At 42.8% G+C, this 7,568-nt stretch overlaps 1 protein-coding gene across 1 annotated transcript in view; it reads left to right on the top strand.

The window, feature by feature from the left end:
* Nucleotides 1-345: 345 nt before the first annotated feature.
* PHACTR4 (phosphatase and actin regulator 4) overlaps nucleotides 346-7,568 on the top strand; it is a 56,795-nt gene continuing 49,572 nt past the window's right edge. The window contains exon 1 of the mRNA XM_049774719.1: nucleotides 346-376. The gene's annotated coding sequence lies outside the window, so the exon portion shown is untranslated. The remainder of the gene's footprint in view (nucleotides 377-7,568) is intronic.

Raw genomic sequence — 7,568 nt, 5'->3', positions numbered from 1 at the left:
CGGTGTCAGGAAAAGTAGGTGTGGACTTTCTAGGGCCGCCGGTCTCCTCCCCTTCCTGCACTTCAGCTCCTCACTGCGCACTCTGGAATGACAGGCATTCCTGCGTGGAGAGAGCCGGTGTGAGGACATACTTGTAAGAGCTGCGGGTTGCCGGAACCAGGACCCAGGAAACAGAAATTCCAGCAGACCGTCGGATCTCGTGTTCTCTCTGCGTCTGGTAGTGGCACCGAGGGGACCGTATGTCCCTTCTTCTGTGTCTTTCTCTTCTAAGAAAAAGTTTCTGTGATCCAGGACAGTGTGTTGTCGTGGGACACATCGTACAACATAATCATGGGGCAGGGTGACGTCTCCAGACCGGTCAATCCAGATGCACTCGGTGAGTAATGAGAGGCACAGAAACAATCTTGACAGGCGAGGCAGAGCTACAGGTGAAGTCAAATGTTCAGTTTGAGAGTGAGGCCTTGAGTGTCTATGATTTTGGAACATGTACGCAGATGTTTTATTCAGTTATATTATTTTGCTACTGATATCTTGCTTTCCTTGATCCCTTTGGAATTTTTTTTAATATAATATTGTCAGGAATGGCCATCAGTTCATTTCTTGACCTTGTTCTCTAAGAATGCTTATTTTCTAAGAGTTGTACTAGATTTTGGATTTCAACAGTTGCTACATATGTGGTCTAAAACTACTGGCGTCTTATGTACAGAATCTCTTTGTTTTTATTTATTAGTATTTTGGTTTGGGGACCACACCCAGTCGTGTGGGTTTACTCTGGAACTGGGGGATCATTTTCGCTGCTAGTGATTGAACCTAGTCTAGCTGTATGCAAGATAAGTGCCTCACCATCTATCTCTCCAGCTTGTAAAGTGACTTAATTTTTTATTTTATTATGGATTTCGGTGCTGGGAGCTACTTTGGGTTCTGTGCTGGACAGTCACTCCTGGGTTCCTGCTGTCCCAGGGATCCAACTGTGTAAGACAAGTACCTTAACCCCTCTACTGTGACCAGCCCTTGTTTTGTTTATTTGTTTGTTTTGTTTGTTTGCTGGTCACACGCAGCAGTGTTCAGCAGTTATTCCTGGCTCTGCACTAGGAATAACTCCTGGTGGGCAAGGAAGACCAGATGGGACTTCAGGGACTGAACTCAGGGTGGCCACATACAGAGCAAGAGCCCTATCCTCTGTACTATCGCTCTAGCTCCAGCCCTTACTTTTTTTTTTTTTTTTAACTCAGACACATATTTTGTAAATAAGACTCAGTTTCTCTTTGCACTGGTATTTCCATTTCTTCAATAGCAGTACTCTGGTACAAATACTTCTGATTAACTATTTTATGTTAAAAGTGTTATTGCTGAGATAGATCCATAGGCACATGTTTTGCATGAAGGAGCTACGGGTCCAGTCCCCAGCATTAATAATACTCTTCAGAAAAAAAAAAAAAAACTCTTCAGGAGTTAACCCCAGCTATTAGTCTGGAATGACCCTGAGCACCACTGGGTCTGGCTAATGCTACTTTCAAAGGTGTACCTTATTTTTAAAAGTTAAAAAGTTGTCGAGATAGTACAGGTAGTAGGTTCCTTGCCTTGCAAGCAGCTGACCCAGTTTGATCCCCAGTACTGAATCTTGTCCCCTGAGCCAAGAGTAAATCTCAAGCACAGCTGGGAATGACACAAAGTAAATAAATAAATATACTGTCTTAGAGATAGCTAGGAACCAAGCTGATAATTGTCAGGTGTTGGTCAGTTCCTAAACTTGTCAGTGAAATTGTCCATTGTCACTAATAACATGTGTTCCCCTGTAGAGGTTTTGTGAGAGATGAAGATCAGAGTTGCTTTAGGTGGATGTTCATTGCAGGGTTACTGACATGAGCAAAATGAAGGAGAGCCTGCAGGTCATTTCATGTCATTTTTTTTTAAGATTGACACCTTCTCTTTGTTATATAAATTAGTATAAAATGTGTTCATTCCTAGGCTGCTTTTCTCCAACATGGAAAATATTGGTAACTTTAAAGAAAACAGTGACAGTCTGAGAACATAAGTAATATTTTCAAGTGCATCTCATAATTGAATGTCTGTTTCTTTTTTGTTGGTTTGTTTGTTTGGTCCTCTGAGAACATGCCAAATTAAATGTCTACAAAACGTTTTCATATTTTACTGAAACAGAAGCACATGGACCACAAAATGAATCGACTGGTTATTGACTTTTAGGACTGAGGTCAGGAGTTGACTCATATTTTAACTGGATCCTCAGGACTAGGGCCCTTTAGTCTGGGCCATTGAGGATCAGTTTAGTAGGTTGCCACCCTTTATATTAAAAAAAAGTAGTATTTTATAAATAGAAAAAGGTAATGATAAAAATACAAAGAACTCCCATGGATCCTTATCTAGCTTATGAAATGAAAAACAGGTAGTTTCTACCCTTTCCCTCCCCTCTTTCTCTCTCTCCCCTAGTATCATCCTCCTTGTATGACATTTTTGCTTTTTCCAGAGGTAACCACTCTATTGAATTTGACATATTTGCTCTTGAACATTAAATTTCCCAGTGGTTTTTCCTCCAAAGATTAGACTTGCTGTTACTAAGTACTATAAGGGCCAATGTTTTGCCAGGCATTTATCTTTGAAGTGGGAATTAAAGGCCTTTGTAAAGTTAGAAATGAGTAAGCAACTACAACTTGATGGTATTTGTGAAGAATGCCTATAAGGGGCTGAAGAGACAGTGAGCTGGTAGAGTGCTTGCCTTTCCTGCAGCCAACCAGAATTCTATCAGCAACACTACATAGGATCTCCTAAGCCCTGCCAGTGATACCCTGACCATGAATCAGGAAGAAGCCTTGAGCTTTCTAGTACTAAAAAACCCACAGAATATAATATCTTTATCCTCCATCTAATATCTTCTATTCAGAAAGCTTCTTCTGAGTAGAGATAAAATTTGTTGTGCTTCTAAAAAGTAAGTAATATGCAAAGTAACCCACTTCTCTGCCAAATAGCCTAATAAGAAGCCTATGAAAAAGAAATCATTCAGATACCTAAGTTTTTTTGTTCTTAGTTATGCTGAACTTTTTAAGATTACCTGTTATCCAGATTGGCCAAAGGTGATTATAAACTTTTTTTTCTTTTTTTTTTTTGGTTTTTGAGTCACACCCAGCGGTGTTCAGGGGTTACTTCTGGCATGCACGGGGGACCATATAGGATGCCAGGATTTGAACCTCTGTCCTGGATCGGCTGCATGCAAGGCAAACGCCCTACCACTGTGCTATCTCTCTGGCCCCAAATAACAATTTGTCTTTCTTTTTCTTTTGTTGCTTATATATATATATATATATATTTTCGTTTTTAGGTCACACTCAGCAGCTCTCGGGGGTTACTCCTGGTTCTGCACTCAGAAATCACTCCTGACAGGCTCGGGGGGCCATATGGGATCTCAGGATTTGAACCACCATCCATCCTGGGTCAGCTTTGTGCAAGGCAAATGCCTTATCGCTGTGCTATCACTCTGCCCCCCCCAAACTATTTTAATTCTATTATATTGTTTATAATTGTAATGTATTTTGTTTGAGTAAATCAGGACCAAGATAAGGCTTTTAATATTGACAACTTTAAAGACTGACACAAATCAGTTGTTTACAATTATAGGCCTGTAATATAATAACTAACTTTGAGCTTTGAAATGGACATTACTAGGGCTAGGGAGATAGTTCAAGAGGCATGCTTTGCCTGTGGGAGCCCTGGGTTTATTCAGTTCCTGGTACCACATCATCTCCTGAGCACTGCTGAACACAACCCCCAATCACCAGGTCGGAAGTAGTCCTTGAGCTGATGTTTGGCAAACCATGTGATAAAAGATAAATCATTGAATATATTGATTCCTTACTCTTCTGTTTTACTGAATTTCTTTTGCAGGAGTAATGTTCTGGACTATTCCTTTACACAAGAGTGACCCCTAACAGTGTTCAGGGGACTCTGTGTAGTGCCAGGGATTAAAACAGTCAGCAACTATCTGAGCTCCTATACTATTTTTACTATATTATCTTTTTTTTTTTTTTTTTTTTTTTGGTTTTTCCGGCCACACCTGTTTGATGCTCAGGGGTTACTCCTGGCTAAGTACTCAGAAATTGCCCCTGGCTTGGGGGGACCATATGGGATGCCGGGGGATCAAACTGCAGTCCTTCTTTGGCTAGCGCTTGCAAGGCAGACACCTTACCTTTAGCGCCACCTCGCCGGCCCCTATACTATCATTTTTAATTTTAATGCCTAAAATATAAACACACAATACCCTCATTAGTGTACTAGTTTTGATTAACTAGGCATCAGTTTTATTTCCTTCTGTTGTACACATAGATGATAGCATCCAATATTGATTGGTATTTATTTATTTATTTATTTATTTATTGGTTTTTGGGTCACATCCGGCAGCGCTCAGGGGTTACTCCTGGCTCTATGCTTAGAAATAGCTCCTGGCGAGATAGCACAGCGGCGTTTGCCTTGCAAGCAGCCAATCCAGGACCAAAGGTGGCTGGTTCGAATCCCAGTGTCCCATATGGTCCCCCGTGCCTGCCAGGAGCTATTTCTGAGCAGACAGCCAGGAGTAACCCCTGAGCAATGCCGGGTGTGGCCCAAAAACCAAAAAAAAAAAAAAAGAAATAGCTCCTGGCAGGCTCGGGGGACCATATGGGATGCCAGGATTTGAACCACTGTCCTTCTGCATGCAAGGCAAATGCCTTACCTTCATGCTATCTCTCCGGCCCTATTCTTGTTTTTTTTTTTTTTTTTTAGTAAAAAACAGATTTTATTTGGAGGTACTGATGAAGGGGAGAAAAAGAATAAGAGAGATAGAGAGTTATCAGTAACTTGCTTAAGAGAGAGCACAGGGGCCAGAGTGGTGGCACAAGCGGTAAGGCATTTTACCTTGCCCTCGCATCTGCCTTGCCCTTGCAAGCCTAGGATGGACCCCGGTTTAATCTCCCGGTGTCCCATATGGTCCCCCAAGCCAGGAGTAATTTCTCAGTGCCTAGCCAAGAGTAACCCCTGAGTGTCACCGGGTGTGGCCCCCCCCCCAAAAAAAAAGAGAGCACAGGCTTCTCCAAAGGTGGAGAACCCTGATATACAACCCTTCGTGAAAGTAGGAAAGTCCACATCTCAAGAGCGAAGATGCAGGTGACATGTGCTCAGGCACCGTGTACCCAGGCAATACATGTGTGCCTGATTGTTCTTTTGTGTGATTTTCTCCTTTTCTTTTCTTTTCTGTTTTTGTGGGCCACACTCGGTGACACTCAGGGGTTACTCTTGGCTATGCACTCAGAAATTGCTCCTGGCTTGGGAGACCATATGGGACACTGGAGGATCGAACTGTGGACCATCTTAGGTTAGTGTGTGCAAGGCAAATACCCTACCGACTGTGCCATCGCTCTGGCCCCAATCCTCTCCTTTTTTTACAAGTTGCTTCAAATGGCAATATTTTCGCTTTATAGTTGTATAAAAATAGTTTCTTGTGAGTATATACCACATCTTTTGATCTCTGGGCACTTTGCTTGTCTCCTTATCTCAGCCAATGTAAATAAGATTGCAGTAACACTGAGATGGATTTTTCAGTTATGAGCCAGAGAGAAAGTACTGCAGGTAAAGTACTTGCACTGCACGTGGCTGACCCAGTTACATCCCCGGCACCCCATATGCATATCTGTCCCCACACATATACCCTCAGCCTGCCAGGAGTAATTCGCTGAGCACAGAGCCAGGAGTAAGCACTAAGCACTGCTATGCCTCCCTCCCAAAAGAAGAAACTTTTCGTTATAGTCCTAGACATGGGATTGCTGAATCAAATAGTAGTTTGTTTGTGAGGTATCAGTGCCAGGGATTAGACTTGGGCTTTATAGATACCAAGTATGCTCTTTATTACTGAGCCACATCCCTGTCCCTATTATTAATTTCACAGAAGCTCCACGATATTTTCATAATGACTTCACCGATTGACATTCCCACCATCAGTATATAAGGATTCCTCTCCACATCTTCACCAGCATGCTTGGTTGCGGTGCTCACTGGGGTCACACATGTGGTTACGGTGCTTGTTCATCATTGGTTGCAGTGCTTACGCTCACCAGGTCTTGCATGCACAGTAGATTGTGCTTGCATACAGCTAGCTTCATGGTTCGAAGAGCACATACTTTGTTGCCCATGTCCCAGACAGTAAAGCTTCAGGAACTGTGGTGTGTGTGGCTGATAGTGGTGCCGGAACTCTGGGCCTCACTCTGTAAGGCAGAAGTTTCACTGAACCACTGCTTGACTCGCTCAAATAAAACCTTTTTTTGGGGGGTTGAGGGGGCGAAGAGATAGCACAGCAGTAGGGCGTTTGCCTTGCATGCGGCCGCCCTAGGAGGGACCTGCCTGATTCAATTCCCGGCACCCATATTGTTCCCCAGCCTGCCAGGGGTGATTTCTGAGTAAAGAGCCAGGAGTAACCCCTGAGCATTCCTGACTGTGGCCCATCAACCAATAAGTAAAATAAAATAAAATAACTTTTTTTTTGGGGGGGGGGCATACCTAGTAGTACTCAGGGGTTTCTTCTGGCTGTTCACTCAGAAATCCTGGTGGGCTTGAGGAATCATATGGGATGCTGGAGATTGAACCTGGGTAGGCTCATGCAAGGCAAACACACTACTCACTGTGCTGTTGCTCTGGTCCCTCAAAACAATTAAATAGTACTTTGTAATTCTTGACAACATGAAAGTTGCTTGTGTTTTCTAGGATTATTTTAAAATAACTAGGTCATTCGCATCTCTCCTTAAAATCAGGCATAAAACCAAAGAATTTTACTTGTTTTTAAACCATTTATTCTAAACCAAACCATTTTGTCTGGAATTTTTCTGCTCTGTTTTTTCATTATATTTTCATCAGGTTCCATTGCAATAGACATTTTGTTTATTTCATTAGTTGTTGCATAATATAGTAGTTCTGAGAAGGGTGTTTGAGAAATACTCTAAATTTTTTATCATGAGAGATGTAATTAAGTGATAGAACACACATTCTGCAGTATGTGAGATCCTAGATTTGATCCTAGTACCCCATGCACCTCCAGTGCCCTTCCCTTCCTCTACAAGAACATTGACACCAATAACAAAAAAATATATTAAGAAATAATATTGTGAGCCGGGCAGTGGCGCTAAAGGTAAGGTGCCTGCCTTACCTGCGCTAGCCTAGGACGGACCGCGGTTCGATCCCCCGGCGTCCCATATGGTCCCCCAAGCCAGGAGCGACTTCTGAGCGCATAGCCAGGAGTCCCCTGAGCGTCACTGGGTGTGGCCCAAAAACCAAAAAAAAAAAAGAAATAATATTGTGGGCCTGGAGAGATAGCACAGCAATGTCTGCCTTGCAAGCAGCTGATCCAGGACCAAAGGTGGTTGTTCGAACCCCGGTGTCCCATATGGTCCCCCGTGCCTGCCAGGAGCCATTTCTGAGCAGATAGCCAGGAGTAACCCCTGAGCACCGCCGGGTGTGGCCCAAAAACAAAACAAAACAAAAAAAAAGAAATAGTATTGTCTCTATAACAAAATTGGTAAGGACAGCGCTAGATA

Source organism: Suncus etruscus, chromosome 6 (assembly GCF_024139225.1).
Source record: "Suncus etruscus isolate mSunEtr1 chromosome 6, mSunEtr1.pri.cur, whole genome shotgun sequence".
In the NCBI taxonomy this organism is placed as follows: Eukaryota; Metazoa; Chordata; class Mammalia; order Eulipotyphla; family Soricidae; genus Suncus; species Suncus etruscus.
This window is presented reverse-complemented; position numbering and strand designations above follow the sequence as displayed.